Source organism: Pseudorca crassidens, chromosome 2, assembly GCF_039906515.1.
Source record: "Pseudorca crassidens isolate mPseCra1 chromosome 2, mPseCra1.hap1, whole genome shotgun sequence".
Taxonomy (NCBI): domain Eukaryota; kingdom Metazoa; phylum Chordata; class Mammalia; order Artiodactyla; family Delphinidae; genus Pseudorca; species Pseudorca crassidens.
In genome coordinates, this window is record NC_090297.1 from 165,236,173 (window position 1) to 165,261,881 (window position 25,709).

The following is a 25,709-nucleotide window of genomic DNA, read 5'->3' on the forward strand; positions in this document are numbered from 1 at the left end:
TACACTACAAAAGTCAAAGGACGTCCTCGGCAGCATATAAAGAGCCTCTCATCTCCAACAACAACAACAAAAACAAAAACTGAAGCTTGGGCCCAGGACTGAACACAAGGGTAGCTGAGCTCCAGGCTGAATTTTCAATCCCCTCAAATCAGCTACACCAAGGTCAGCGTTCTGATTAGGAAGGCATGGAACCCTAAGACTTAGCATGAGGACATTTGGGTGATGTGCTTGAAAATCGTGAATCTCCAGATTTCCAGGAACTATCTGATCCTGAGGAATTAGCATTTCCCTTGCCTGAAGATGATGCAGAGGTTTCTACCTTACAAGATAACCTATGTCCTCCAGGATCAACCTCTACTTCCCCTCCGGGCCTCTAAACCAATCACAAATAACATGCTTGGGAAGGGCTGAATGTGCTGAGGAAGAAAGGGACTATATGCTGAAGGAGCTGCAGGACTGACTTAGCCAACATGTACCCTCAGCAGCTGGAAAAGTACACGTAGGGCTGGATCCTGAAGATGCTGGATCAAGGGAGATGGAATATAAAGTTGGATAAAGGAGAGCTATCTAGGTATCCTCCCATGATACAAGATTTAACACCTTGACAATGACCCTGGAAAAGATACCACCCCACAGCTAAGATGGCTCTTAAAAGCTTGGAATAAGTGAAGGTCCACAATAAGTGATGGAAAAATGCCAGAACTACTGCGGCAGACAGTAAAGTGAAGCAATGAAAGGTTCAGAGAAGTCGGGATCCCAGAGAGCATATACCAGGTATGGCTGAAAAAGCTGCCTGCCAACCATACTCCACAGGAGGGTCCAGAGGTCATTACATTCCCCAAAGCAGTAAGGAATGCACTGCTGAGAAGGGCACCAGTATTGCTCAGCTCAGTGGTAGCTGTCCTCGTTAGGCCAGTTTGACCAGAGGAAATACTGTTAGAGGGCAGGATTCCCTGAGGTACAAAGACCTGGCCCCATGCCTGGATTTGGGATATCTCTGAAGGTTGATCCCAGGTCCAGAGCTCCCCACAGAATTGAAGTCTTAGTTGCAACTGCACTACGAGTTAGCTTCTCCCTCTGCTCAATCCTGCTTCACAATCCTTCACTTCCTTACTGGTGCTGTTGCCAAGAGAATCACCTCAAAAATCTCCTGCATGCGAAACTCTGCCTCAAATCTCTATTCCCTGGAGAACCAGACCTAAAACAATCTTAAACATCTCACAAATGCTGGATGAAACAGAACAAACATTCCCTTAAATACATAGAAGGAAATTAAGTACTGAGAGGCCAAAACTTAGACAGGAACTGAAAACCGGAGCAGTACGCATGAATTGATTGTGGTTGCTGTGGGGAGATATGCTAGTTTCTATCATCAAGAGGCTTGAATTTTAACACCTAACAAGCAGCTGGAGATGAGGCCTTAACCTTGAGAGACAGAGAGTTAGAATAAAACCCCTCATAAAACCAAGTTACCCAGCAAAGAAGCTTAACTATCTTGGCCAGGGTTCTAAACAGACCAAAAAAAAAGTCTACACTGAGAACGTGAACTGTGGGCCAGCCTTTACAGAGGTTTGAAGTTCAAATTCATACTGCCTGCATAGTTCAAGAAATCCGAGGCTTTGAAACTTATAAAAAAGACTGACTGCAGGCCAATACTACCCCTGGATACCTAGCAAAAACAAATATAAAACTACTCTGGACCTACAGAATTCCGAAAAATAAAGCCTCACTAAAGATGAGCTTATAATCCAAAGTTACAAAGCACATGAAGAAATAAGCCACCATGAGGGAAACAGAAGACACAAAAAACAACAGAATTAGACAATAAAAGCTTCAGTTAATAGTACAGAGAGCACTTACAAAGTATGCTTAAAATTATTTAAAAACATAAAAGACATTATAAAACATATCAAAAAGGCCAGACAGATTTTGGAGGGAACACAGAGTTTTATAAGCACTGAAATAAAAAGAAAATATACATTGGGTTAAACTGCAGATTAAACACAGCTTAAGAAATCATTAATTTAAAAAAGAAAAAGCTTAGAAAATTACTCTGAGTGCAGATGGAAAATGAAAAAATGGCATTAAGAAATACAGAGCATAGGATAGAAGATCCAGTAACATCTTACAGCAAATCAAAAAGAGAATAGAATGAAAAGCAATATTTGAAGAAATAATAGGTGAGGATTTTCCAAAAATGATGGAAGGCATTAATCATCAGATTTAGGAACCTCCAACATAACCTATCCCACTAAGACGCATTATGAAGAAACTAAAAAAACCAAAGACAAAGAGAGTATCTCAAAAGCAATCAAAAAACACTGCCTCAAGATGAAGAAACTAAATGGTATACTGCAAACTAAAATTAAACACAGTGAGACATTAAGAAGGCTCTATGCTGATATTACTGTCATTCAATAAGCACATCTGGAAAAAAGAAAGGGAGATGGGATGACACAGCATGTGAAAGAAGGAACCATAGAACACTTCTTCCTCTCAGGAGACAGACAGCTTGTCAAGCAGTAAAAATACAATTCTTTTTCTTCTCAGCCTTCATTAAGATGAGAGAAGGGAGGTAAAGAAAACTGAAAGAAGGAGGGAGGGACGGAGATGAAAAGTTCCTTTTCTTTAGAAGAGACTAAAATAGAATAGGTAGAATAAAAAAGGTAGAATTTTTTAAAAAAAGGTAGAATAAAAAAGTCTCTAAAGACGAAAGAATTATTGGGAGAAGAATTTGTATGAAACAAATTCTCAAGAAAAGCCTCTAGGATGAAGACAAAGATGGTTTGTTCATGGGTAAGACTAGTGAAATTTGAAAAATTATGGGAAATTAATTTATAAAAAGCATGATATAAAATATAAAAATGATTATATAGTGATCAAAGCAGGGAGATTAAAACTAAACACAGTAATGGATACTGTGGTTGCCTTCCCAATGACCATGGCCCCTACTTTGCTTTGGTAGTACTACTCCTGCCTCACACAACCTATATGTTTGGAGTGAATACAACCACCCTCACTCTAGCAATAAGGCATAAGACTCAGGTGCAAGGTGTTCAGTGTAATATCCCCCACTTCACCCTGACGTCTGGAGATGTTTTCTGGGAACTTCTGGGAAAGAACACCTCTCCTCCTCTGTATGATGTGGTATGAAATATGACGCCTAGAACTGCTACAGCCATTTTGCAACCATGACGAAAGCCAGCCTAAAAACAAAATCAGCATGAAGATTAGAGCAGAGCTGAGAGAACTACAGAGAAACAGAGCCAGAGTCTTGATCAAATAGCACCTGAAGACTGACCTATCTCTAAACTCTCCGGTTAAGTAAATGAAAGAAATCCCCTTTGTTTTAGCTAGTTAGGTTTTCTGTTATTTGCAACTAGAAACATTATCTGATATATAGGATATAAGGTTAAAGCACTATTTATCACTAAAATTTCCACTGATTTAGACTCAATACAAGTTTTAGACTAGAAATTTAAGACGTCATACAGAAATGGCTTAGAAAAAAAATAAGAATATGCTTGACATGGGAGAGTTTTAGTAGTCGCAAGAATGCAATTTGCAAGAGCCAGGAAAACTGAACATTCCAAACACCAGAGGTCCTGCATGTGCTAACACAATTGTGTAGAAAAGGGTAAAGATGCTGGAGCCAGAGAGAAAACAAGACATTCTTAAATGAGGTTTGCCTCTGAAGAAACCCAGAGAGCATCAAACTACTTCCTCTTACCAGTCTTTTTGTTTTTATGCTATTTTATTTAAAAACTTTTTTATTTTTTATTTAAACTATTTATTTAAACTATTTAAACGATTTAAACGATTTAAACGATTTAAACTATTTTTTATTTTAAAAACTGAAAGATTTCTGGTTAAAAGATAATACATACATTTATCTCCACTCGCTCCCAAAACTCCACTAAAAAGACAGTAAAGGAAAAAACGTTTAAGTATTAAATACTTAGGATAAAAACAGGAGGAAATTAAAGACAAAAGAAATTAATAAAATTTTGGAAGATGGAAAGCAAAGGGGTGAATATTTTCTGACTTAGCAGAACAGATAAAATTGAAACCTAACTATCTGTAGTTAAGAGAAGGATGACAACAAGAAAATAATTCACAATAAAGAATCTAGAAAGGCATAGAATGGAGCAGTTATAAGTGGGGCTAAAATCAGGAGGATGACAGAAAGTTCGCATAAGGAACAGTTAGACACTCCTTTCCAATTCTCCAACTAACTCTCACTCTGGCAAGAGAAAAGCACTTACTCTCTGGTAAAACTGAATCTGACAGACTTGACTTAGGGACTAAAGGCACTGAGTGTGAGGATAAGATCCTGTACTGAAAACAAGGAGAGTAAATACAAGTTTACATACTAAGCAGAGAGATGAACCCCTACTCCCCAGCTCTCTTCTCCTACTCAACTGCCATAAACTGATGGCCAGCCTTTTACTGTCTACGGAGGAGACAAGGATTCCTCCTTGGGAAGACAAATCAATCGAAGAGAAAAGGTTGTTAGTTTTAAGAATCAGAGGTGTCTCAATAAAATGAATCTGGTCTTCAACTAACAGCCCTAGAGTGAAACCCACGCACACAGAGTTTCCACTAAGATTTTCAGCATTAATTAAACATTTGAGGAACAATTGAGAAATGATTCTATCATTAAAAAAAAGAAACCAAATCAGATAGAAAAACAAAAAAAAATTATACAGTACACAAAGAAACCGTTTTTTAAAATCTAAAATTCAGTGAGATGAGATGAAATTGTATCCATAAAACAAGAACAGGGGATTGCCTAAAGAAAAACTCAGAAAACAAGAAAAAGCTTTTGAAAATTTTAAATGAGAGCAGAAACTTAAAATATATATATAACAGTAAGACTGAAAATAAAGCTGAGGAAATCTCCCAGACACTAGAAAATTAGATCAAAATCCAGGAGATCCAATATTAGACTACAGAAATTCTAGAAGACAGAAAAAGGAGCAGAAGATATCATCAAAGATATAATAAAAGAAAATTTCCCATAAATTCCAAGAAAAATAAGTTATGGGGAAAAGTGAATGTAACCATAATAATCACTTTGTGGCTCAGCTATGAATGATACATAATTATAATAATGAAGACAGTGACTAACCAAAAATTGTACTATTATGGGAGAAGAAAGTTGAGGGGGAGAGGGAAAGAACTGATGGTGGGGGGGTGGGTATAAAAGAGCTAAATCTTCATTTGCCTTATTAAAAAGTCAACACAGAGTGACTAAAATTGAAAAATTAAGAAATGAGATCATAAATAACATTGAAAAATATGGAAGTAAATACCAGAAGAAAGTGCTAAAAGAGAATTAAAAATAGTTGCCTCTGGGGATAACAACCCAAGGTTGAGAAGGAGTTAGCCAAGGATCAATGTTTTTCATTACACACTTTACCTCATTACTTGAGTCTTTAACATTAATTAAACTTACAAACTAACCTTCGTAAGAGACAACATTTTATAACATTAAGTAACATAAAAGAATGGAAACACTTTAATACTAAATATTTTAATCTCTCCATTCATTTTTACATTCGTTTATATCTTAAATTGTAAATTTTTCTCATACAGGTCCTCTTGCCCATTTCTTATTATTTCATTCTAGATAAAGTATATTTTTGGTTACTATTATGAATGACACCACAAAAATTTTGTTCTCTAACTGGTTGCTGCTAGTTATTTTACATCTTTTTAATTGAAAGGCCCCTTGTTTTTAATTTTCTTAAACCCATTGATAATAGAAATCATTTTCATGATCTTTATATTTAGCATTGTGCCTCACCACAACAGGTAGAAAGTAAATATTTAACAAATTATAGAAAACACTGACAGAGCACTTACTATGTGTCACACACTTAGGCAATTTATAATCTCCAGTCTTCACAGCTCTTTAAGGCAGTGTTTAGGCAGACTGTAACAAACTGTTAACAGCTGTAACAAAGGAAAACAAAAATACAAGGGTTTAAATAAGATAGAAGTTTATTTCTCTCTCACATAACAGTTTGAAGGTAAGTGAGCAATCTAGGGCAGGTAAACAGCTCTGCCCCAGGGAACCCAGACTAGCCAGTCGGTTGTGCCATCTTCATCAACTGGCGTCCATCTCTGGATCCAAGGCTTCTGCTTCAATTCTTGTCATTTCCCAAAGAGGACATCCAGGGCAAATGACCTTCTCTTTAAGAAGATGACCCAAAAAGTTGTCCACTTCTCTTCCTTTAACATCCTAATGTCCCAAACTTAGTCACAGGGCCCCTTTTAGGTGCATCTAGCTGAGAAATGCAGCTGTAGTTCGGTGGTCATGGCTGGCTAAAACTTGGGGCAGAACTGGGGATTCCATTTCTCAAAATAAGAAAAAAAAAAAAAAAGAATGGCTCTTAGGGCATAGTTGGCAGTCTTTGTCACAGGTATGTATTATAATCTCTACTTTATAAACATAGAAACTGAAAATCAGAACTATTTGCCTAAGGCCACATAGCTAAAAATAATTAAGCCAGGATTCAACTCCATCTTGATCCTATACTATTTCCACTAAATCATGTTAAATAACAATAGGAATGCATATATATTGTAAAATTTCTTGCTAAATGTGACAGAACTGGATTGGTTCTAACCAAATAGTCCTGGGTGTCCAGCAGTAGCAGCCTCTCCACCCACACTGGTATCAGCCTTTCCACCTCTGAGGGGATTAACCCCACTCTGCCTAATGAAACAGTAATGGTCTCCCCAGAGGGAGCTGCCATGTAAGACAATGCTGACTCACCTCCACCACCCCTCTTTTCTTCTAGATTTATAACTAGACTCAAGTCCTAGCAGGTCCCCAAAGGTGAGGTACAAAGTGTGACCCATGAGGAGGTGTGCTACATGCACTCCGAAAGAACTATTTGGGTTTTCTAATGTATGCAAGCAGAAACCCACGGAACATGTCTGGGAATGGATATTTAAGGGTGTGGGATAATAGTACAAGGAACATAAAGTTGAATCAGGCTGAATTTCTTGATATGGGCTCACTAAGCAAAGATTCTGCATCTAATGTTGCAGCTGGGGGCATTAGAAAGGGCTCTAATAGTTTGATTGGTTGGCTGAAACATCAAAAGATGGCCCACCATGAGCAAATTTAAAATACCTGACCCCTGGGTCCCCTTTGATTTAATGCACAAGGGACTCAAAGGCTTAGGGAAACTGGAATGTTAGAGTGAATTGTCAAATAAGACCTACTCACACACAATGGGAGGGTCCAGAAGACACACCTTTCACCAATACTCTGAGAAATAAATTTGTGAGAGGAGCCCCAGCATCCTTGAAGAGCTTTCTGATTACTCTTCTCTGTAAGCCAGACCTTACACTGGGAACTGCAACCATTCAACCAGAAAATGTAAATGTAATGGGAGTAATTGGGTCCCAGAGTGGCAGGGGCCAAGTGGCAGCACTCAGCTGCCAAAGGCAAGGTGGGCATAGTTACCGTAATGACAACAGAGTCAAAGCAGCGATTAGAACAGTATGATTCATACAGACCTACAGTGTTGGCTAATCATGGTATTGCTAGAAGTGAAATAGACAGAAAGCTTACTAACTTCTTACTTGATCTGAATAAGCAAAAAAGTCTGTCAAAGGAACAAAATTCTAACTCAAATCATAAAAACAGAGTCATGGCCCCTCAATCAATTCCTAGACTTGAGCCAGTTTACAGACCCAAACCCCTTAAATGAAAGGGAGCCTGGTTCCCTTGAGAAAGGACCCCAATACACTACAAAAATGTATACTGTTAATCATTCTCCCAGCCTTCCCAAAGGGACCTACAGCCTTTTACCAGGGTAACTATGGACGGTGGAAAAGAAAATAATGAGACCTCTCAGGGACTAATGGACACCGAACTGACACTGATTCCGAAAGACCCAAAACTACGGCCCTCCAGCAACAGTAAGGGCTTATGGAGGACAGGTTACCAATGGAGTTTTTAGCTCAGGTCCATTTCACAGAGGGCCTAGTGGGTCCCCAAACCCATCCTGTGGGTTCCCCAGTTCCAGAATGCATAATTGCATTACACATACTTAGCAGATGGCAGAATTCCCACATTGGCTCCTCCCTGACCTGTGGAGTGAAGGTTATCACGTTGGGAAAGGCGGAAGCCATTAAAGCTGTCTCTACCTAGGAAAACAGTGGATCAAAAGCAATACCACATCCCTGGTGGGACTATAGAGATCAGGCCACCATCAAGGACTTGAAAGATGCAGAGGTTGTGATTCCCACCACTCCCTATTCAACTCTCCTATCTGGCCTGTGCAGAAGACAGATGGATCTTGGAGAATGATGGATTATGGTAAGTTTAACCAAGCGGTGACTCCAATTGCAGCGGCTGTACTAGATGTGGTTTCATTGCTTGAGTAAGTTAATACATCCCCTGGTATATGATATGCAGCTATTGATCTGGCAAATGCCTTTTTCTCCAGACTGTCCGTAAGGCCCACCAGAAGCAGTTTGCTTTCAGCTGGTAAGACCAGTGATACATCTCCACTGTCTTACCTCAAGGGTATATCAACTCTCCAGGTCATAGTTTACTTCACAGGGATCTTAACAGTTGTCTTTCCCTTCCACAATATATTACACTGGTCCATTACACTGATGACCTGACACTGACTGGACTAGTGAGTGAGAAGCAGCAACTACTCTAGACTAATTGGTCAGACATTTGCATATCAGAAGGCAAGAAATAAATCCAACTAAAATTCAGGGGCCTTCTATCTCAGTGAAATTTCTAGGGGCCAGTGGTGTGAGGCATGTCAAGATATCCCTCCTGAGGTGAAAGATAGGTTGCAACATCTGGCCCCTCCCACAACCAAGAAAGAGGTACAACGTTTAGGGAGCCAGTGTGGATTCTGGAGGCAACACAGTCCTCACTGGGGTGTGTTACTCCTGCCCATTTACCAAGCGGCTGAAACAGCTGCTGGTTTGAGGGGGGAGCCCAGAACCAGAGAAGGTTTACAACAGGTTTAGGCTGCTGTGCAAACTGCTCTGCCACTTGGGGCAAATGATCCAGCAGATCCCATGGTGCCTGAAGGGTCACTGGCAGGTAGGGATGCTGTGTGAGCCTTTGCAGGTCCCCACAGTGAATCACGGAACAGGCCTTTAGGATTTTGGAGCAAGATCCTACATCATCTTCAGATAACCATTCTCCCTTTACAAGACAATTTTTGGCCTGCTACTGGGCCTTAGTAGAAACCAAATGCTTGACCATGGGCTACCAAGTTACCAAGAGACTTCAGCTGCCCATCATGAACTGAGTGTTATCTGACCCATCAAGCCCTAAAGTTGGGCATGCACAGCAACACACCATTGTCAAGGTAAGTAGAGATACACAAGGTAAGTAGAGATTCTAGACTTCGGCCTTCCATTCCAGTGCTCTTTTCACTATCCTATTCTATCTTCCAGTGAAAGTAAGGTTTGTCCTGTCACAATTACAATCATTCCCAGATGTTAAACGGTTTAAACGATAATTTTTTCTTTCAAGTGGTAACAAAGCTTTAGTCCCAAGTAAATCCTAAAGTTTGGTCACACATTACTACTTCTCTACATTTACTGAGAATTCATCAAGCAATGTTATCTTACCAACATAAAGCTAAAGAAGGAAACCTTCACTGTCACAGTAGTTTCCCTGTACTAATATTTCTAAACTCTAGTGTGCTCACTTACGTCATTAGAATAGAAGAATTTAAGCCTGATTTTTTTTTCCCAGTTGTGTTTACCTTCATGGTCACTAAAATTTCCCAGTACCAAGTTGGTGCTCAGAGAATGAAACACCATATTCCTTCTATCTCAAGAGTCAAAATTATTCATACTTAACTACAAGCTCTATTTCCTTTATTTGATACTTTTTGCTACTATCCTAAATACAAAATAGAAATCCATAATGCCTGCTGAATTAAGCTAAATTTCTAAACAGATGCCAAAGTTACCTAAAAAGTATAAAATTTACAACTGCACACCATTTCTTTCAAGTTTATCTTCTTCCCACCCTAGTAACAAAGTCCGCACTGAGATGTTTCCAAATGTATCTGACGTTTTGTTTTTAAACAAAATATATTTTAAATAGTTTGGGAAAAAGAATTTTAATATTTGCAAGGCAACAACTTACTTACTTTGGCCACATCATCAAGCACAGTAGTGATCATTAGGGTTGGAAAATCAACTGTATTACCAAAGATGGGCAGGGGGTGGGGGAAGTAGATGACAACTCCAGTACAGAGAGAAGATGATATAACTGGTATATCTTATAGCCTGACTCCAATTTAGTTGGAGAGGACTATTAGTTATCTTTGTCAGGGATACAAATATAACCCAAGTAAAATTAAAGAATAAATGACCCTTTCAAAATTTGAAATTACCTTTTTTTCAATGAAGCTGCTTATGAGAGCTAATATATACCTTTTGAGTTACTGCAAATAATTCAACACAACTAATATGGTGTCTTGCTCTCTCACAAATCTAGGAAAGAACACAGTGTATATTTAATCGAAAAATAAATATTGAAACTCCCAAGAGTGACACTCATATGAGTTAGCGCTCATATTATATTAATGGAATGTACTGCCAAATGATATACAAATAGTTAGACATTAAGCCTAGATCAAAAAATACTACCGATCACTAACTGAATCCCTGCTGTGCACCTGGCACTGTATTTGGCACTTTAAATATTTCTCCACCCCAACAATTTTGCAAGGTATTTTTCTATTTTACAGCTGATAAAAGATTCAAAAGAAATTGACTAACTTGCCAAATATCACATAGCTCACATGTAACAGAGCCAGGATATGAGTCAATAGTTCACTTTTAGGAAAACTAACCTGAAGGATATACTTAGCTTACTAAAAAGAGTCATAGGAGCATGTTTTTAAAAATATAAAGTCTTAACTATCAGTATACAAACACTGTAAACATACATAAAAATACAAAGAGGGTAGCATTTTGAAAGCATGCAGCCTGGATAACACGTCAGATGTGTAAGCAAAGTCTGCACTACGTGGCTGTGACAGAATGTCTCCACAGTAAAGCCTCGTGTACCCCATTATGATCTAGGTTATCTTTCCTGGACCCAAACCAAACTCCTTTTCTGGATTCTCCACTGAACTGCTAAGCCTGTTTGTGTCTGCCTAGCTTTTACCCTAATATTTTTCTTTTCAATATGTGTGTCCTCCAGATTCCCATCTACTATCTTCCTCCTTTTTATCTGAGGCAGACAGAGAACCTGTTGTTAACTTCCCACCTCTTTACTTTAGGGATTAGCCCACAATGAGTTAGTTAGCTTATCTATCCAGCCATAGAATAGGGTGCTATGCTCTGTTATCATTTTTTCCTAAGATGGAGAAGGAATAATCAAACTTCTGAGGAAACAGGGAAACAGAAAAAAAATGGTAAAAGTTCTTACACTTAGAGAACACGAGATAAGCACAACTGTATAAAAATGCTGGGTACACAGTGCTGCAACAAACAAGGTCCTACCCTCACAGAGCTCACAACTTAAAGACCTGTGCCTTAGCATTGTGGGTACTTGTGACACACTGCCTGCCTCCAAAGACTCACAATCTACCAATGACACTTCACATTTCAATAGCTCTTTAGAACTTTATAAAATCCTCTCTAAGCATCTTATTTAAGTTTCACTGCAACAACCTGAAATAGAAATAACTATCCTTCCCGTTATTAAAGAGAAAATAGATTAAGAACAACAACATGTTCTGCACATAGTGACACCGATAGTAAGAGGAGGAGCCAAGAATCAAGCCCAGGTCCTCTGGCTCCAATTCTACTTCACTAAGGGTCTCTGAGGAGGAGTCTGGTTTCTGTCAAGTGAATTTAGACCCCAATTCATAACATGAAATGAATGCCTAATACCCCAACATCATATCATAGTTTCACAAGGTCATGGCAAAGCAGTGGTCTTATGAGGAAAGCGGTCAGGAACCAAAGGGACACAAATTCTAAAGACTGAGGCACAGCAGCAGGCCTGAGCCTTTCCTACTCCCTTCTCCGCAGGCCAAACCCCGTTTACCACTCTCCGTTACAAGTCTCGCCACGCAGTTTGAATACGTAACTAAACTGTCCAACAACAGTGTTAAAGATCAAAAAGTATGACCATTATTATGGTCATAATAAGCAAGGTACAAGAGAGTAGTTGTTGGCTATCCAAACGTTAAATACTGTGAACCCAAGATCAGAGCCCATGAAGTGTCCCTGAACAAAAAAGGAGATAGTCTGGAAGGACCTACATAATACCCACACTTTTGCCACTCTAATACCTGCTGCTGTGAGGTTGTACTTGTGACTCATCTCAACTATCCATACCACTTCACTAAAGGTTTATTCTCAAAGACAGGGATCTATTCCACTTTCAGTCTGTATTGGGCTGTGGAGGCTATGATTCTGGCTGTCCAGCACGCTTTCCAAACTCACTTTTATGATTAAGAAAACAACAGCAATGACAAAACAAATAGACATCAATCCACCTTGTCTTTGTGAAAATTATTCCCCACTACATGTGGTACGGGTAGGGTTGTCAAACACAGAGCCCTCGATGTTTCCATTCCACTCCTTGAATGGGTACAAGACTGTTCGGATTAACTGTGATTCCTCTGGGGTGCTTTTCGATTTTATCTTTAACTCATTTAAATTTAAACTTAAAATTTTAATCTAATTTATCTTGTGTTTATTTTCACTTTAAATTTAACTTAAAATTAATTCAACAGTATCCAAAAGAAAGCAAAATTATATAAAACAATCCTTCATTTAAAAAATCCTCAACTGAAAAACTGCTAAGTAAAATAATAAAATTTTTGTTAGTGATGAGAAGATAGTTTTCTATATATTTTATGATCAGTAACCCAAAATGCAGGTTCTTTCTTATAAGAACTATTAAGACCTTAAACATTAGAAAATTTGATAAAATCAATGACACAGTGATTTAGCAAATTTGTCATCACAAACCAACCAAGCCCTGTCAGAGCGGGTCCAGACACCTGTGCAAAATTACTAAGCCACTGAGTAGTAAATCAGGACTCAAACCTGGAAGTTTAGGCCTTCCAGGGTCTGGGCTCTTACCCATTACCCTATTCTGTTGGTTAGTTAATGAATGGATGATCAATCATCTCACAGTTTCACAAGATTTAGAGTTTCCTCAGGATGGTATTCGGTGTCCTACATGTCCTAGCTCCAATCTTATCTTCCCTATTCCCTAAACATGTGTCCCATACACTAAACACACCTGCAATGTCCCACCTTCACCCCAGCTCCCTCTACTGGGTATTTCCTCCTCTACACCTATGCCTCTCCAAATCCTATCTTCAAATCCCAGCCCAGGTCATTATATCCATAAAGTTTTCTCTAATCTCTTTGTCCTGTGATAATCCTTCTCTCATCTGAACTACTACAACACTTACATTCATCAAGTACAGCTGTGGGGTCTTTAAGGATAAGGGAGAAGAAGTTATGGCTGTTTATAAATTCTATCTAGCATCAAACAGTCTATATGGGCATTTAGCATACATCTGTTAAATTTAAGATACATTTATTATCAAAAAAAACCCCACTGCCTCTGATATAATCTTCCCATTTTTTTACCTAACTTTAATTCACAATTCCATATATGTATGTGTATATATAAATGCCAAACTGTGTAATACTTAAAATTGAGTAGTAGCTTTTACCAGATAATAATGCTGAAATTCTCAGTGTTGAAATAACCTAGGGAATTCCCTGGCAGTCCAGTGGTTAGGATTCTGCGCTTCCACAGGGGGGAATGGGTTCGATCCCTGGTCTGGGAACAAAGATCCCAGAAGCTGAGCAACTCGGACAGAAAAAAAAAAAGAAATAACCTAGTTTTTAAGGGAATTATCATCAGAGAAGCATTTCACTTTAGTACAATCAAAGGTCAGCGTATTAAAGATTCTATACAACAAGTATGTATACATATCCTGCAAGAGAAAGGACCCACGAACGATTTTAATACTAAACATATGTTGAAAACACTGCAGGTATCTAAATCCAAGAGGTTCATCAGTCACATGTCACCACAACAACCTTGGCAGGTTCTTCACAAACTCAGATACCATTCTTTAGGGATTAGGCTCCTTCTCCATCAACCCTAAAACAAAAGGACAGGGAGCAGATCTAAATAAAATGCAGAGGTTGCAGTCTCACAGATGCTGACTTACTGTCATCTCTAACAGACAGCCGCCAATTAACATACACGCTATTAGATTTATAAAAATGTAATGGCCTAATAGCCATGGAACAAAGCTAAATCTGCTAATGGCAGGGACCATGAGGGGAAGACCAACCAAAAAGTACTATAGAAATCTTTCCATTGAAACTTGCTTTAAAGAAAGAGGAAGAAAGGAAGAAAGGAAAGGAAGGAGGGAAATAAGTTCCAATATGCATACACAAATTGTACAATCTTCCTTTCATGGCAATGGCCCAAAAAATAAAAAATGAAATCTACTTGCAAAGAGTCCTTTGAAACAGCCGCTTGACTTCATGGTCAAGTTATGTGATCTGTAAGACTTGAAGATACTCAAGTCAGTGATAAACACCAAATCACATGACCCATTGATTAAATCACTTTTCCCATTGAGGAAAATGCACAGAAATATCTGTCTGGAGTTTATACTGGCTGTGCAAATGAATGTACTTAGTCATTACTCAACATCACCACTCAAAGCAAGCAACTGTTTCCCTTTGAATGCTCATCTCTTCTATTAGCACTAACAAAGTCACTGCCAAAAACACTAAATTAACACCGCCCACTACAGAAATAAACATTAATCTTAACCCATTAAAAAAATATGGGTTAAGCATCTTTTCAATTAAAATATTATTTTTACAGTGTTTATCTAGTGAGCAAAGGAAAACACATACATCTTAAATAGATAATCATATCACAAGTTTATACGAAAGACAAGAATATAGAAAACACTGCTCTAAAGTTATTTTCTACTTCTAGATGTCCTCCTAATATTTATTCCTAAATAAGGAGAACAAGTAAAAAATAGTACAGGCACTATTTTTCACAATGCATGATTTTCTCACTTGAAGATCAATTAAAACACACATGAGAAAAATTTCTCTTGTATAAATATTTTATAAAAAAGGAAAAACTATTTTTGACCCTAAAATGTATAAAGAGAGCTGATAAAGTATGGTTATCAATTCTTTGAAGATTACTGAGGCCCTTGAAGAAGTCCACAGAACAAACTCTGCAAAATTCCAATACAAAAAAGTTTTTACATGTTCATTGTAATTTCAGACTAATGTTATGAATCTTCTTAGAGTATATGCTCCTACCTGAGCTTTACAAGTGGCAATCCATGCTCGTATCAAGTAATCCTTAGTTCATGTTTATCTCAGAATAAGATGCAAAAGAAAATAATACTTAATGTCCCATTAAAAGATTTGCTTTCAGATTTTTTTTTTCTTCCTCCAGAGGGCAGTCAATATAAGCCTCCAGTAAAGGGAGTTTTTTTTAAGTTTTTTGGAAAGTGGTTTGGTGGAAACCATTTGGTCTTGTAGGAGAGGAACCCCTCCAAGTTCTCAGCTAGGTCGCCCAAACAAAAGATAGATTAACAAGAAAAAAGCATACAAATTTACTTAATATAAATTTTATGTGACACAGCAAACTACATAAGGAAATAAAGACCAAAGAAATGGTTAAGTCTGAGCGTTTTTATACTAGGTTTGATGAAGAGTAGAGAGTCACGGAAAAATATGATAGGACAAAGAGGAGTATGAGCAGTAAACAGGGAAACTTAGCAAGGCCAGTTTGTTCAAATTCTTCTCAATGTCCATCCATCTAACCCTTTTCCTTTGGGCATAGGTACGGCATCACTCACATGAGGGTCTTATGGCATGCTTCAGGGTCAGAAAGTCCTGCACCTGCCATTTCTCAAATTCCTTCACCTTAAATTAGTCAACATGCCAAGGTGCCATATTTTGGAGTAGCATGTCCTAAACCCTGTCATTCTCCATATGAAACTTCCCCAAGAAGTTTCATAGTCCAGAAACTGAGTTGGCAGAATGTCCCATAACCCGCTGAATCAACCTCAGTCCTGGAAATTGGTCAGTCCATTCAAACAGTTGTGTCTCATTTCAGGAGGTGGTGGTATAGGTAGGAGTATATGGTGTGAGTAATCAAGCATTTAATAAGGGGCATTTCTATGGAAACAAAAAAACCCCACAAAGGTTGATGGTTAGAACAAACATAAACTCAGTTTTTGAGTCCAGAAGGCAGTCAGTTAAGACTTCTAGATGTTGGGCTTAAAGCATCTTTAGGTGATACAGTGAGGACAGGCAGTAGCAATCTGATGGATTTTCCTGGTTTGCAGTTTAAAATGTCTCTGGTGAGGTCATCAGGTGTTCCATGAACTTTCTGAGTGGCCCACACAGCAACAGGCATGAAGGTTGCCCATATATGATCTGTTGTAGTGATTTCTCTGAAGTTTAAATCAAGTCAGCCAGCCTCAGCTTCCGGGCTTCAGGAAAGGACAGTTTTAGTTCTCAATGATTCCAAGTCAGAAGGGTGGGAGAAAAACTGGAAATGTTAATTTAGAGAGTTGTAGCCAAATACTGGAGGAAACTAGAAGAATTCAGGATCCAGTCACATTAACAGGTAGATAAAACCTTAAAGACAATGAACAGGACTAGAACTTCAGACCCATAAGGGTGTGCTATAGCTTCCTACTGAAACATTATTTTTCTCTCTATAGTCACCCCCATTTCTAGCAAAGATAATAAATGACTAATTTGTTTGCAAAATAAGCTGTCTTGTTCAATTTGGCCTGATATTTACATAAGTGCAGCAAGAATAGTGATTGACCATATAGACCTTTTTTAAGTTTGCTTGGCCAGACCTTTAAATAAGGAATCTCAAATTAGACTTTTAAAAGCCTCTCAAGGCTGGGTACCCAAGCCAGAAACTTGCCACCAGACTTTGCCTTCAATACGTATAGACTTGGCTGAATGTCTCTCTTCTTGAGTTCCCAAAATATTTTAAGGTACTTGCGTCTCCCTGGAAGTGACCTTCCTCACTTACCTATAATGCTGAGTACCCTGTAAACTAGGTACCAGGCCAGGTTTTTTGGGGGTTTTGGGTTTTTTTCCAAGAGGGTTTATAAGCATTAGCTCCATAAAGACCACCTTAGTTCCTTAAATCTGTCTGGTCACATATAATTTTATATACCATTCTCCAATATAACATTCCAGTTAAAGCCTTGGTAATACAACCAGTGTTTTTATTATGTCCTATTACAAGGAAAACAGATTCTTATTGGACTTATGCAAATAACTATAATGCCATGAAAATAAAAATATTCAATAAGAGTTTCTGAATTCTGGAAGGATCAGGTAGGGAGAAAAGTAATCATTTCATCTTTGTTCACAAAGGTATACTTTACCAAATTTCTGTAACTTATAGATAGCTTAAAAGAGAAAAACAAAACATTAAAGAAGCAGCAATGTTTCAAACAAAAGTCATTAAAAAAATTACAATTATTCCCATCAATTCATTCAATCTCATGTGATTAATACTTGTTCTGTTTGATCTTGAGTTAGCAGTTTTATGAATCCATGAACTTCTTCATTACTTCAGAAAATTCTTACTCAGTCCATTGGCCTGGTCTCAAAGTTATTCAAGTGATGGCATCATGGAGCTGTCTCCCTTGTAGCTGACTGTAAACACTTTCAGGGAAGAATCAGGAGTGAAACACACCTGTCTGTGAATGACAAAAGACTTTGAAATGGCCATGGTTAAAGATCTGATGAGATGTCATTATAATGTAATTGACAAGGAAATTTGTTTATTTCAGTGACATACAATGTTTTAACACAACAACCAGAATTTTGACTGATAACATAATGCTGAACATCAAGTACTGACAATTCTATCAACTTCATACCATTTCTGAAATACTTATATTAATAACATGTCCCCATACAAATAAAACCTAAAGAAGATTTATCATCACTTTGACAACACTTCCCATGCAGTTTAATATATCAAATAAACCTAATTAGTTTAACATTTCTCTTTTACAAGGTGGGAGACAAATCTTTTGAGGTTTTCTGAGGACCCTCTGGGAAACCCCAAAGTTAGTTTAAGTAAAAAAAAGACTTTATTTAGAATTTGATTTAGGGAAGTTTGTCAAAAATGTCAAAATGTTTGAGCAGTTGATTAAATAGGATCACAGATGATTATAAAATAATACTTAATTGTCTACTTAACCAAAGTGACAAAAAATCTTAAAGGCAGATTATAGAAGATTATACAGGTGTTTACAAACCCTTAGCTTGTTTAATCTTAAGTAATCAAAGATCTGGTAAAGACAACTGTGAAGTACAGGAAATCATTCTGATAAAACACAAAATTTGGTTCTGCAAACAGATTACTTGAAAGATAAGGAAAAACCTTTTTACAATTTCTTAATAAGAGAAACCAATAATCCAAGAAAACTTGTCATTCTAGCTACACACAGTATACTTTGGTATTAAGGCTCATCTTTTTTTTCTTTAACTTATAAATAAATCTATTCAATCTTAGAAGCTTGACCACACATACAATTCCTTTTCCTCAAACCTTTTACATCCCCCCCTTTTTTCTATATACACTCTGTTTTTGTCCCACACTTTTCCTCTTTCTCACTGTGGAACAGCCAGTTGTTCTATTTTAGGATAAAATTACTTTCTTTTTCCCTTAACAAAAACACATTCTTCATACTGTGTATACTTTTCCTTATCAGAAACACATCCTATTTTCCTTGTATACTTTGGATACAGAGGTTTTTTTTCTTTGTCCTCATTATTCCTAGTAGTTTCACTGACATAATTGGTAAGAATCCTTAATCTTTAGTAACCCTAATTTTCAGTGAAAACTAGAAAGCATGCAATTGTGAATGCCTACTACATACTAACATTCTGTCATAGCTTCGCAAATTTATAAATACACCATTTCACAATTTCTAGAGGCATACGCTTCCTCTTAGTATAGCTTTTTGGTGTGGCACAGAACATGTTTGCTAACAGAACCAAATATCTTTGGTCTCTACAAAATTTAGGAAGCCAAAAGAAGATAAGTTTTGTTCAGCAAATTAATGTTTCAGTATTTTATCTTATTTGGAAATGATCTAGATATTCAATGAATATCTATCATTCTAACATAACTTAGTATATTTCAAGTTACCAGAAAGATTTTGGAAATTATCTTTAAGTAGACATATTATAAAATATAATTATTGTTGAAAAGTTCGCTTATAAACTTTTATCCTACTTACATTAATTCACTTATTCTTAATAATTATGCCTGACTTACTCATGAAAATTTCATGAGACATTAAACAAAGCTAGCCATCATTTTAGGTTATTTTTCTTGTTGACAAATCAGGCAAGTATAAAAAATATCACAAATGCAAAGAATCTAAAAAGTTAAACATGATTCTCCCCACCTGGTTATTTTGTCTGTTTGTTTTTGTTTTTTCTTTTTTACTGTTGTGCTTGACATACATCAAGCAATTTATTTTTATTACACATTTTGTTCTTAGGTTGGACTTATAGTTTCATAATCTTAAATATCTATTAGAGACAATATAAGCTTGTTTGACTAGTAAGCCTAGGTAGAAAAAAATATGGCATGTCTGCATTATATTTAATAATGACAACTCTGAAGGCATACCTGTTTTTATTTTACGAAGAATATTAAAACTAGCTTTATTTACCAAAGTTTAGCCCAGATAATGTGAACTTAAAAAAAGTTTGGGTTAATTTCTATATTCCTGAGAATTTTAGGAATACTAAATTTATATAAATGCTCATTTATCTCCAAGCCAATTTGAACAGAACTCCTTTAAGGGATTTTATAAATTAATTTGGTAATACCTTCCAGAGATAGAAAAACAGCACATATACATAACATGCATACACAGACATACACAGACATACAGATAAATGCAAACAAAGATTTTATAGCTTTCATTCTAAAATTCTAGCCATATGTCAGTAAAACACAGTAATACAAAATCACTGGATTTTATCCACTTTATTTATATCTTTATCTGAATTGTGTTTCTGTCAAATGGGACCAGTTGAGGTAACTTACTCAATATGAGGCTAATGCTTTCTACCAATATTTGTGGAGAAGACTTTTTAAATTTTCACTTTCCTTGATATACATACTCTTATGGAGGCTGTGAACTATATTTTAGGCAAGTGACTGAGGAGACATCTAGCAGCTGGATGTCTCTAAAGCTCTTCTGAGTACATAAAATATTCCATCCAATTAGCCTTCTTCCTTTTCAACCTCAGATAGCTATTTTGGGGGGACCCTGGGTCCCCTGAGAGCAGGAGCCTAAAGTTCACGTAACTGAGGTGCTGGAGTGGAAAAGGTGTGGCAGAGATGAAGAGGGTGGAAGAGACAGGGGCTTGAAGAGGGACCTATCCAAGGAGTCAAGGAAATTGAATGGAAGATCAAGGGTGGCAAAAGGAGAAAGTGGGAGCATAAGCAATGGAAGAAAGAGGTCTAGAGGAGCCAGTTGGAGATCTTAAGTCTCCCAAAGAAGCCAATGAAGTTCCAAATTATCCTCAGCAAAATTATGCCAATCAGAAGTGAAGGAGACAGAGTTGTTGGAACATATAGTCAGCAAGAGTTCCAGAAGGGAGTTTTAGTCAATTTAGAAAAGTTCCCATGGGAGGAGCAGGACCAAAGAAGAACAGAGAGGACTTTAAAAAACAAACAAACAAACAAAAACTCCTATAAAGTGCTGAATATCAGCTTCCAATTATGCCAACTTCTGACCATAGAGCTCTTGGAAAAAATACATCATTCAAATATCTTATCATCAGGTTTCAACACAAGGCAAACAGTAAATATTTGCAAGTTGTTTTTTTTTTTAAACCAAAGGTATGCCTATTTTAATTGACTCAAAACTATTAAGCTTTTTAGGACTTAAAACCAATGAGCCTTTTATGGCTCAATCATGGATACAAGAGGCTTCCCCAAAGAGGGTACAGAAGATATAGCCCTCCCAAGATCCAGAGCCACTCCCAAAGATAGCAGAAAGAAAGAAAGACTTAGACAACTCCCTACCCCACCCAAGATCCAGAGCCACTCCCAAAGATAGCAGAAAGAAAGAAAGACTTAGACAACTCCCTACCCCACCCGAGAACTGGCAGTGGTGGGTGGGACGTTAGCCACAAATGGGGTGCAACCCACATTTCTGTCCAGCCATATTCTAGGTGCCTCCAATCTGACAGGTCACCACCCACACATACAGGTTTAATAACCTGAATGCCCCAGCAGGCAGAAAGCCAAGTCAAGTTCTCAAGGACACACAGGAGACAAGGAAGAGAACAACAGCTGTCCCTGGGAGGGAAAGGATTAATAATCAATAGCTACCAGAAACCAAATTCACAAGAGTCAAACTTCAAAGAGCTAATTTTTACAACTGTTTTTCTCCTGCTAATCTGAATTTGGAAAAGAATGGACAAAAGAATTTTTACCTTCCTCTCTTGACTGAGCACTATAGACAGAGACCTGGAAGAACTGACTTTGGTAAGAATTCTGATATTTCATTGACTTTTGTCAGTTTTCCCAAGATCCCAAATGCAGCTTCCGGAGCGAGTGGGGTGTCCCAGCCATCCCTTCATGGTCACCAGAAACTGTAGGGGAGGAAAAATACCTCTACCCTTCTAAATTCTCAGCTGGGTCTCTGTAACAAAAGACAGATTAACAAAAGAAAAGCATACAAATTGATTTAATATAAGTTTTATGTGACACAGGAGCCTTCATAAGGAAATAAAGACCAAAGAAATGGTTAAACCTGAGTCTTTTCATACCAAGTTTGATGAAGAGTAGAGTCACGGGAAAATATGATAGGACAAAAATGTGTATGAGCTAAGAGTAGTAAACTGGGGGAAACTTAGCAAGAACTGTTCATTCAGATTCCTCTGTCATTACTCTGTCTTAGGAGATAAGGATGCTCTTTTCCTCAGTGTACTGGGAGGACACCTCATACATTGAGGTGTCTTATGACCTGCTTAGGGGAAGGTCAGGACCTGTACCTGACATTTCTCAAATTCCTTCAGCTTAAAATATTCAATAGGTCAAGGTGCCATATTTGGGGGGTAACATGTCCTGAACGCCATCATTCTCCTTCAAACAGTTTATTTCTTATGCTCTCAATGAAAGAATTTTGCCAGTTACTAGGAAGGGGCACAGTAGACTAAAATAAATCAAAAATCCTCTCCCTACCTCCCAGGGCCAATGCAAAACACTCCAATTAAGCACAATGACAATATGAACTTCTATTTCTGGCAACCCAATGGGTGGAGATCACCTAAAAATGCTACATTAAATATTTTAAAATTCTTTTTAAAATGTATGGCAGAGCTAGCTATAAATAAAGTAAAAGGAATGCTCCCAGGGCAGGAATGATAAGAAAGCACAAATCTAGAGAGGTGAGTTAGTTCTGAAGCCAGCATGCCCTAGGGGCGTCTGCATAGTCCTGATGGTAAGAACTTGATTGGGGTGAGAATGGAAGCCATATGAAATACAGTAACAGGAGGCAAAACTAAGGGCCTATGCAAGGTAAAGAGCCAGAGCAGAGGCCCTCCCACACAAAGCCCCATGGGGTGGGGAAGGGGGGAGGCAGGGAGGGGGGATGGCTAAAAACCAATTCATTTTACAGGTGATACGCATGAAGGAATGGGCAAATGATCAGAAGGAAAAAAGAAATGATAAATGCATATAGGTAAATCTAAACACTGTCATTCTGTTATTTCTGGGGTTAAAAGATCAAGTCCTGGAACTATAACATCTAATAAAAATAGTTTATATCAGAAGGAGGTTGATCTTACTGTTCAGGAAGAGGGTAAAGATACTATTTACATTTAGACTTTGTCAAGTATACATATTAATATTTCTTAGGGTAACCACTAAAAGAAAAGAAATAAAACTGAAAACTTCCAACAAAGTTAAAGGGCAAAAATGGAATAAGAAGAAAATCCAAAAGAAGACAGAAAGCATAGGATATGAATTCAGGCCTTAGAGTAAGATATTCCTGGGTTCAAATCCCAGCTCTGCAAGTATTAGTTCTAACCACAGACAAGTCATCTGCTTTTTAAAATTCAGTTTCCTCATCTTCAAAAAAAAGAGATAACACAAAGTTTTTAACCTAGGAACGTGCAAACACAATAGTAGCACAGTGCCTGCCACAAAGATGCACAAATACCTTTCTCCTTTCCCTTCTTTTCATGACACTGAAGCACATTCACTAATAAGCAGGTCATTGTTTTAGGCTGAATGAGACATTTAATCATGAGTTCCACAACTATTACATAGAATTCAGTCATACTTGCCTCCTTGGCTTTCTATTATATTCCTTCCTTATTCAGGACTAAAAAGCTTCTAAATAAAATTATATTATGTGTAGTACCTCCAGCTTATTATTGCTCCCAAACTATGCTTAAACATATTTAGGTTTCCAGAAGAAAGATTAAGTTCGATCTGAAGCAAATGCCCCTTCCATAGCAAAATACAAAGGTTAACACTTCATATAAGATAAAGAAAACCCAGTGGCTGCTTTATTAAATAGTTACCTACTCTTCCTATCCACTACTTGCTAGGGGAAAAAAAAATGACTATTAATTATGTCACCTCAAAGATGTGTAACTCAGTTTAGTTAATCACAATTTGTTGAAATTCAGAATGAGCATGTAAGCCCCAAATACAATAAAATAACATCTTGTTGTATGAAGATTATTTCATGGATTTAGATATTGTGCTCCCAGAATTAAAGTGTTCAGTAAAAGCTTAGTTAGTCAGATATTTCCCAATAACAGTGATATAAAGGTTGACTCTAAGGACAAAAAAATGTAAAAAACTTTTAATTCAACAGCCTATATATGGATTATCCATACCCCCACCCACCTTGTAAATTCTGCATGATCTATCTTAAACTCTGAGTGGATTTTTTTCTCTTCTGCACAGGATGCTTCCAGAATTTCCCCATCTGCACATTTACAGAATAAAAATTAATTTCTATATGTGTCTAAGATAAACTTCAAGTGGCAAATCTGCCCAAAAACTTATAATATAATCCAAAATAAAGTATAAATGCTTTAACTGCTCATGTCTACCGAAACGAAGGATTGACTACCCTCAACTTTAAAGCACATATGTTAAATTGTCAGCAAGGTGACATGATCCTCTTAGCTGGAATAAAAATGGTAAAAGCTTTAAAAGTTTTGCAAGAAACCAACTGGCAAGAATCTAAAACTAAAGATGAAAGTTTTATGAGAATAGAAATGGAAAATCTATACACACAGACTCTAACAGGAAACTACATGGGCGAATTTTGAGTGGAAATCTTAATAATAGAGCTATATTATGTATAAAACAGAAAGCATCAGTTTGATGTACAGCAGAGCAGTTAAGGGCTATAGCCCTGAAGTCAGGTTGCTCCCATTCAAATCCCAGCTCTACTTACTGTGTAACTTAGGCAAGCTATTTAGCCTCCATATACCTCGGTTTCTGTATCTGTGAAGTTGTCATAATAATGGCCCTTAATAAGATTGCAATGAGGATTAAATTAGATAACAGATGTAAAGCACTTAGCACAATGATTGGCACACAGTAAATACTTAGTATTTATTAGCTACTCGTATGATTATTATCCTCTTTCTAAATTTTTTTTATAACACCACACTAGCAGAAGTGTCCAAAATCACCTTAAGTAGTTAAAGAAAGAAATTATGTTCTCACTCCCTGATGAAAGTAGATAATCCTAATGCCCATCATACAACATTCCACAAATATAATAACCTGGACGCCAACACCAAAGAACCACAAATTAAATCATTAAAAATTAGTAAGGCATATAGGTTACTACTAATCTACTCACTTGAGCCCAGAGATCTAATTACTAGTAATTAGATTACAGTATTAAGGGACTAATGAAATTCTTCTATACTATATTGCTGCTGAAGTGATCTTGAGGCAGGGGATAAATGGACCCCAGGCTGGGCAGCTGGAGTTTGTCCCCTGTGGACAGATACTCCAAAACAGCAGGAGTAAGAGAAGAGCTGAGCTCTGCCCAGATAACAGATAGAGACCACATATTTCTCATTCTCGAAGTCAAGGAGAACTTCCTGACTGTACATGCACAGAAAGGCTCCTTGGGTCAAAAAGGGAGTGATGTCAACCTACCCATAGGCCTCTTCGCTAGAATCCACCTTGGCTAAGAGATGCGTGCACACATGTGGGAGGACCCTGAGATAAACCAAATATGGACTCAGAACCAGACAAAGCAAGATGACTGGCCAGAGGAAACCTAGAAGAAATGCCCCATATAAGTGATTCAAACTACCATGAGGGTGGGACTCTCTCTGAGCCCGCCCGTGTGTGCCTATTCACACATACTCTTTTTCCTCCTAATAAACACTTTACTTGTTTCACTTCTTTCTGCCTTTGTGGGAATTCATTTCTACAAAGCTGAAGAAGGTCCAGGGCCTTGTCACTGGTCACTGGTCTAGTGGCTAGGATTCAGCGCTCTCACTGCTGCAGCCTGACTTCAATCTCTAGCCAGGAACCGAAACCCTGCTTCAAGCCGCTGCAGGCCAAGGCCACCCGAAATCAATCTTGAGGGGCAACCATG

At 37.6% G+C, this 25,709-nt stretch overlaps 1 protein-coding gene across 9 annotated transcripts in view; it reads right to left on the reverse strand.

Annotated features, from left to right (window-relative positions):
• DISP1 (dispatched RND transporter family member 1) overlaps positions 1-25,709 on the reverse strand; it is a 204,128-nt gene that overhangs the window by 159,831 nt on the left and 18,588 nt on the right. For 4 of the 9 annotated variants that reach the window (XM_067729688.1, XM_067729683.1, XM_067729678.1 and 1 more), the window contains exon 2: positions 5,869-5,958. The exons of the other annotated variants lie outside the window; for them this stretch is intronic. The gene's annotated coding sequence lies outside the window, so the exon portion shown is untranslated. The remainder of the gene's footprint in view (positions 1-5,868; positions 5,959-25,709) is intronic. 9 annotated transcript variants of the gene reach the window in all.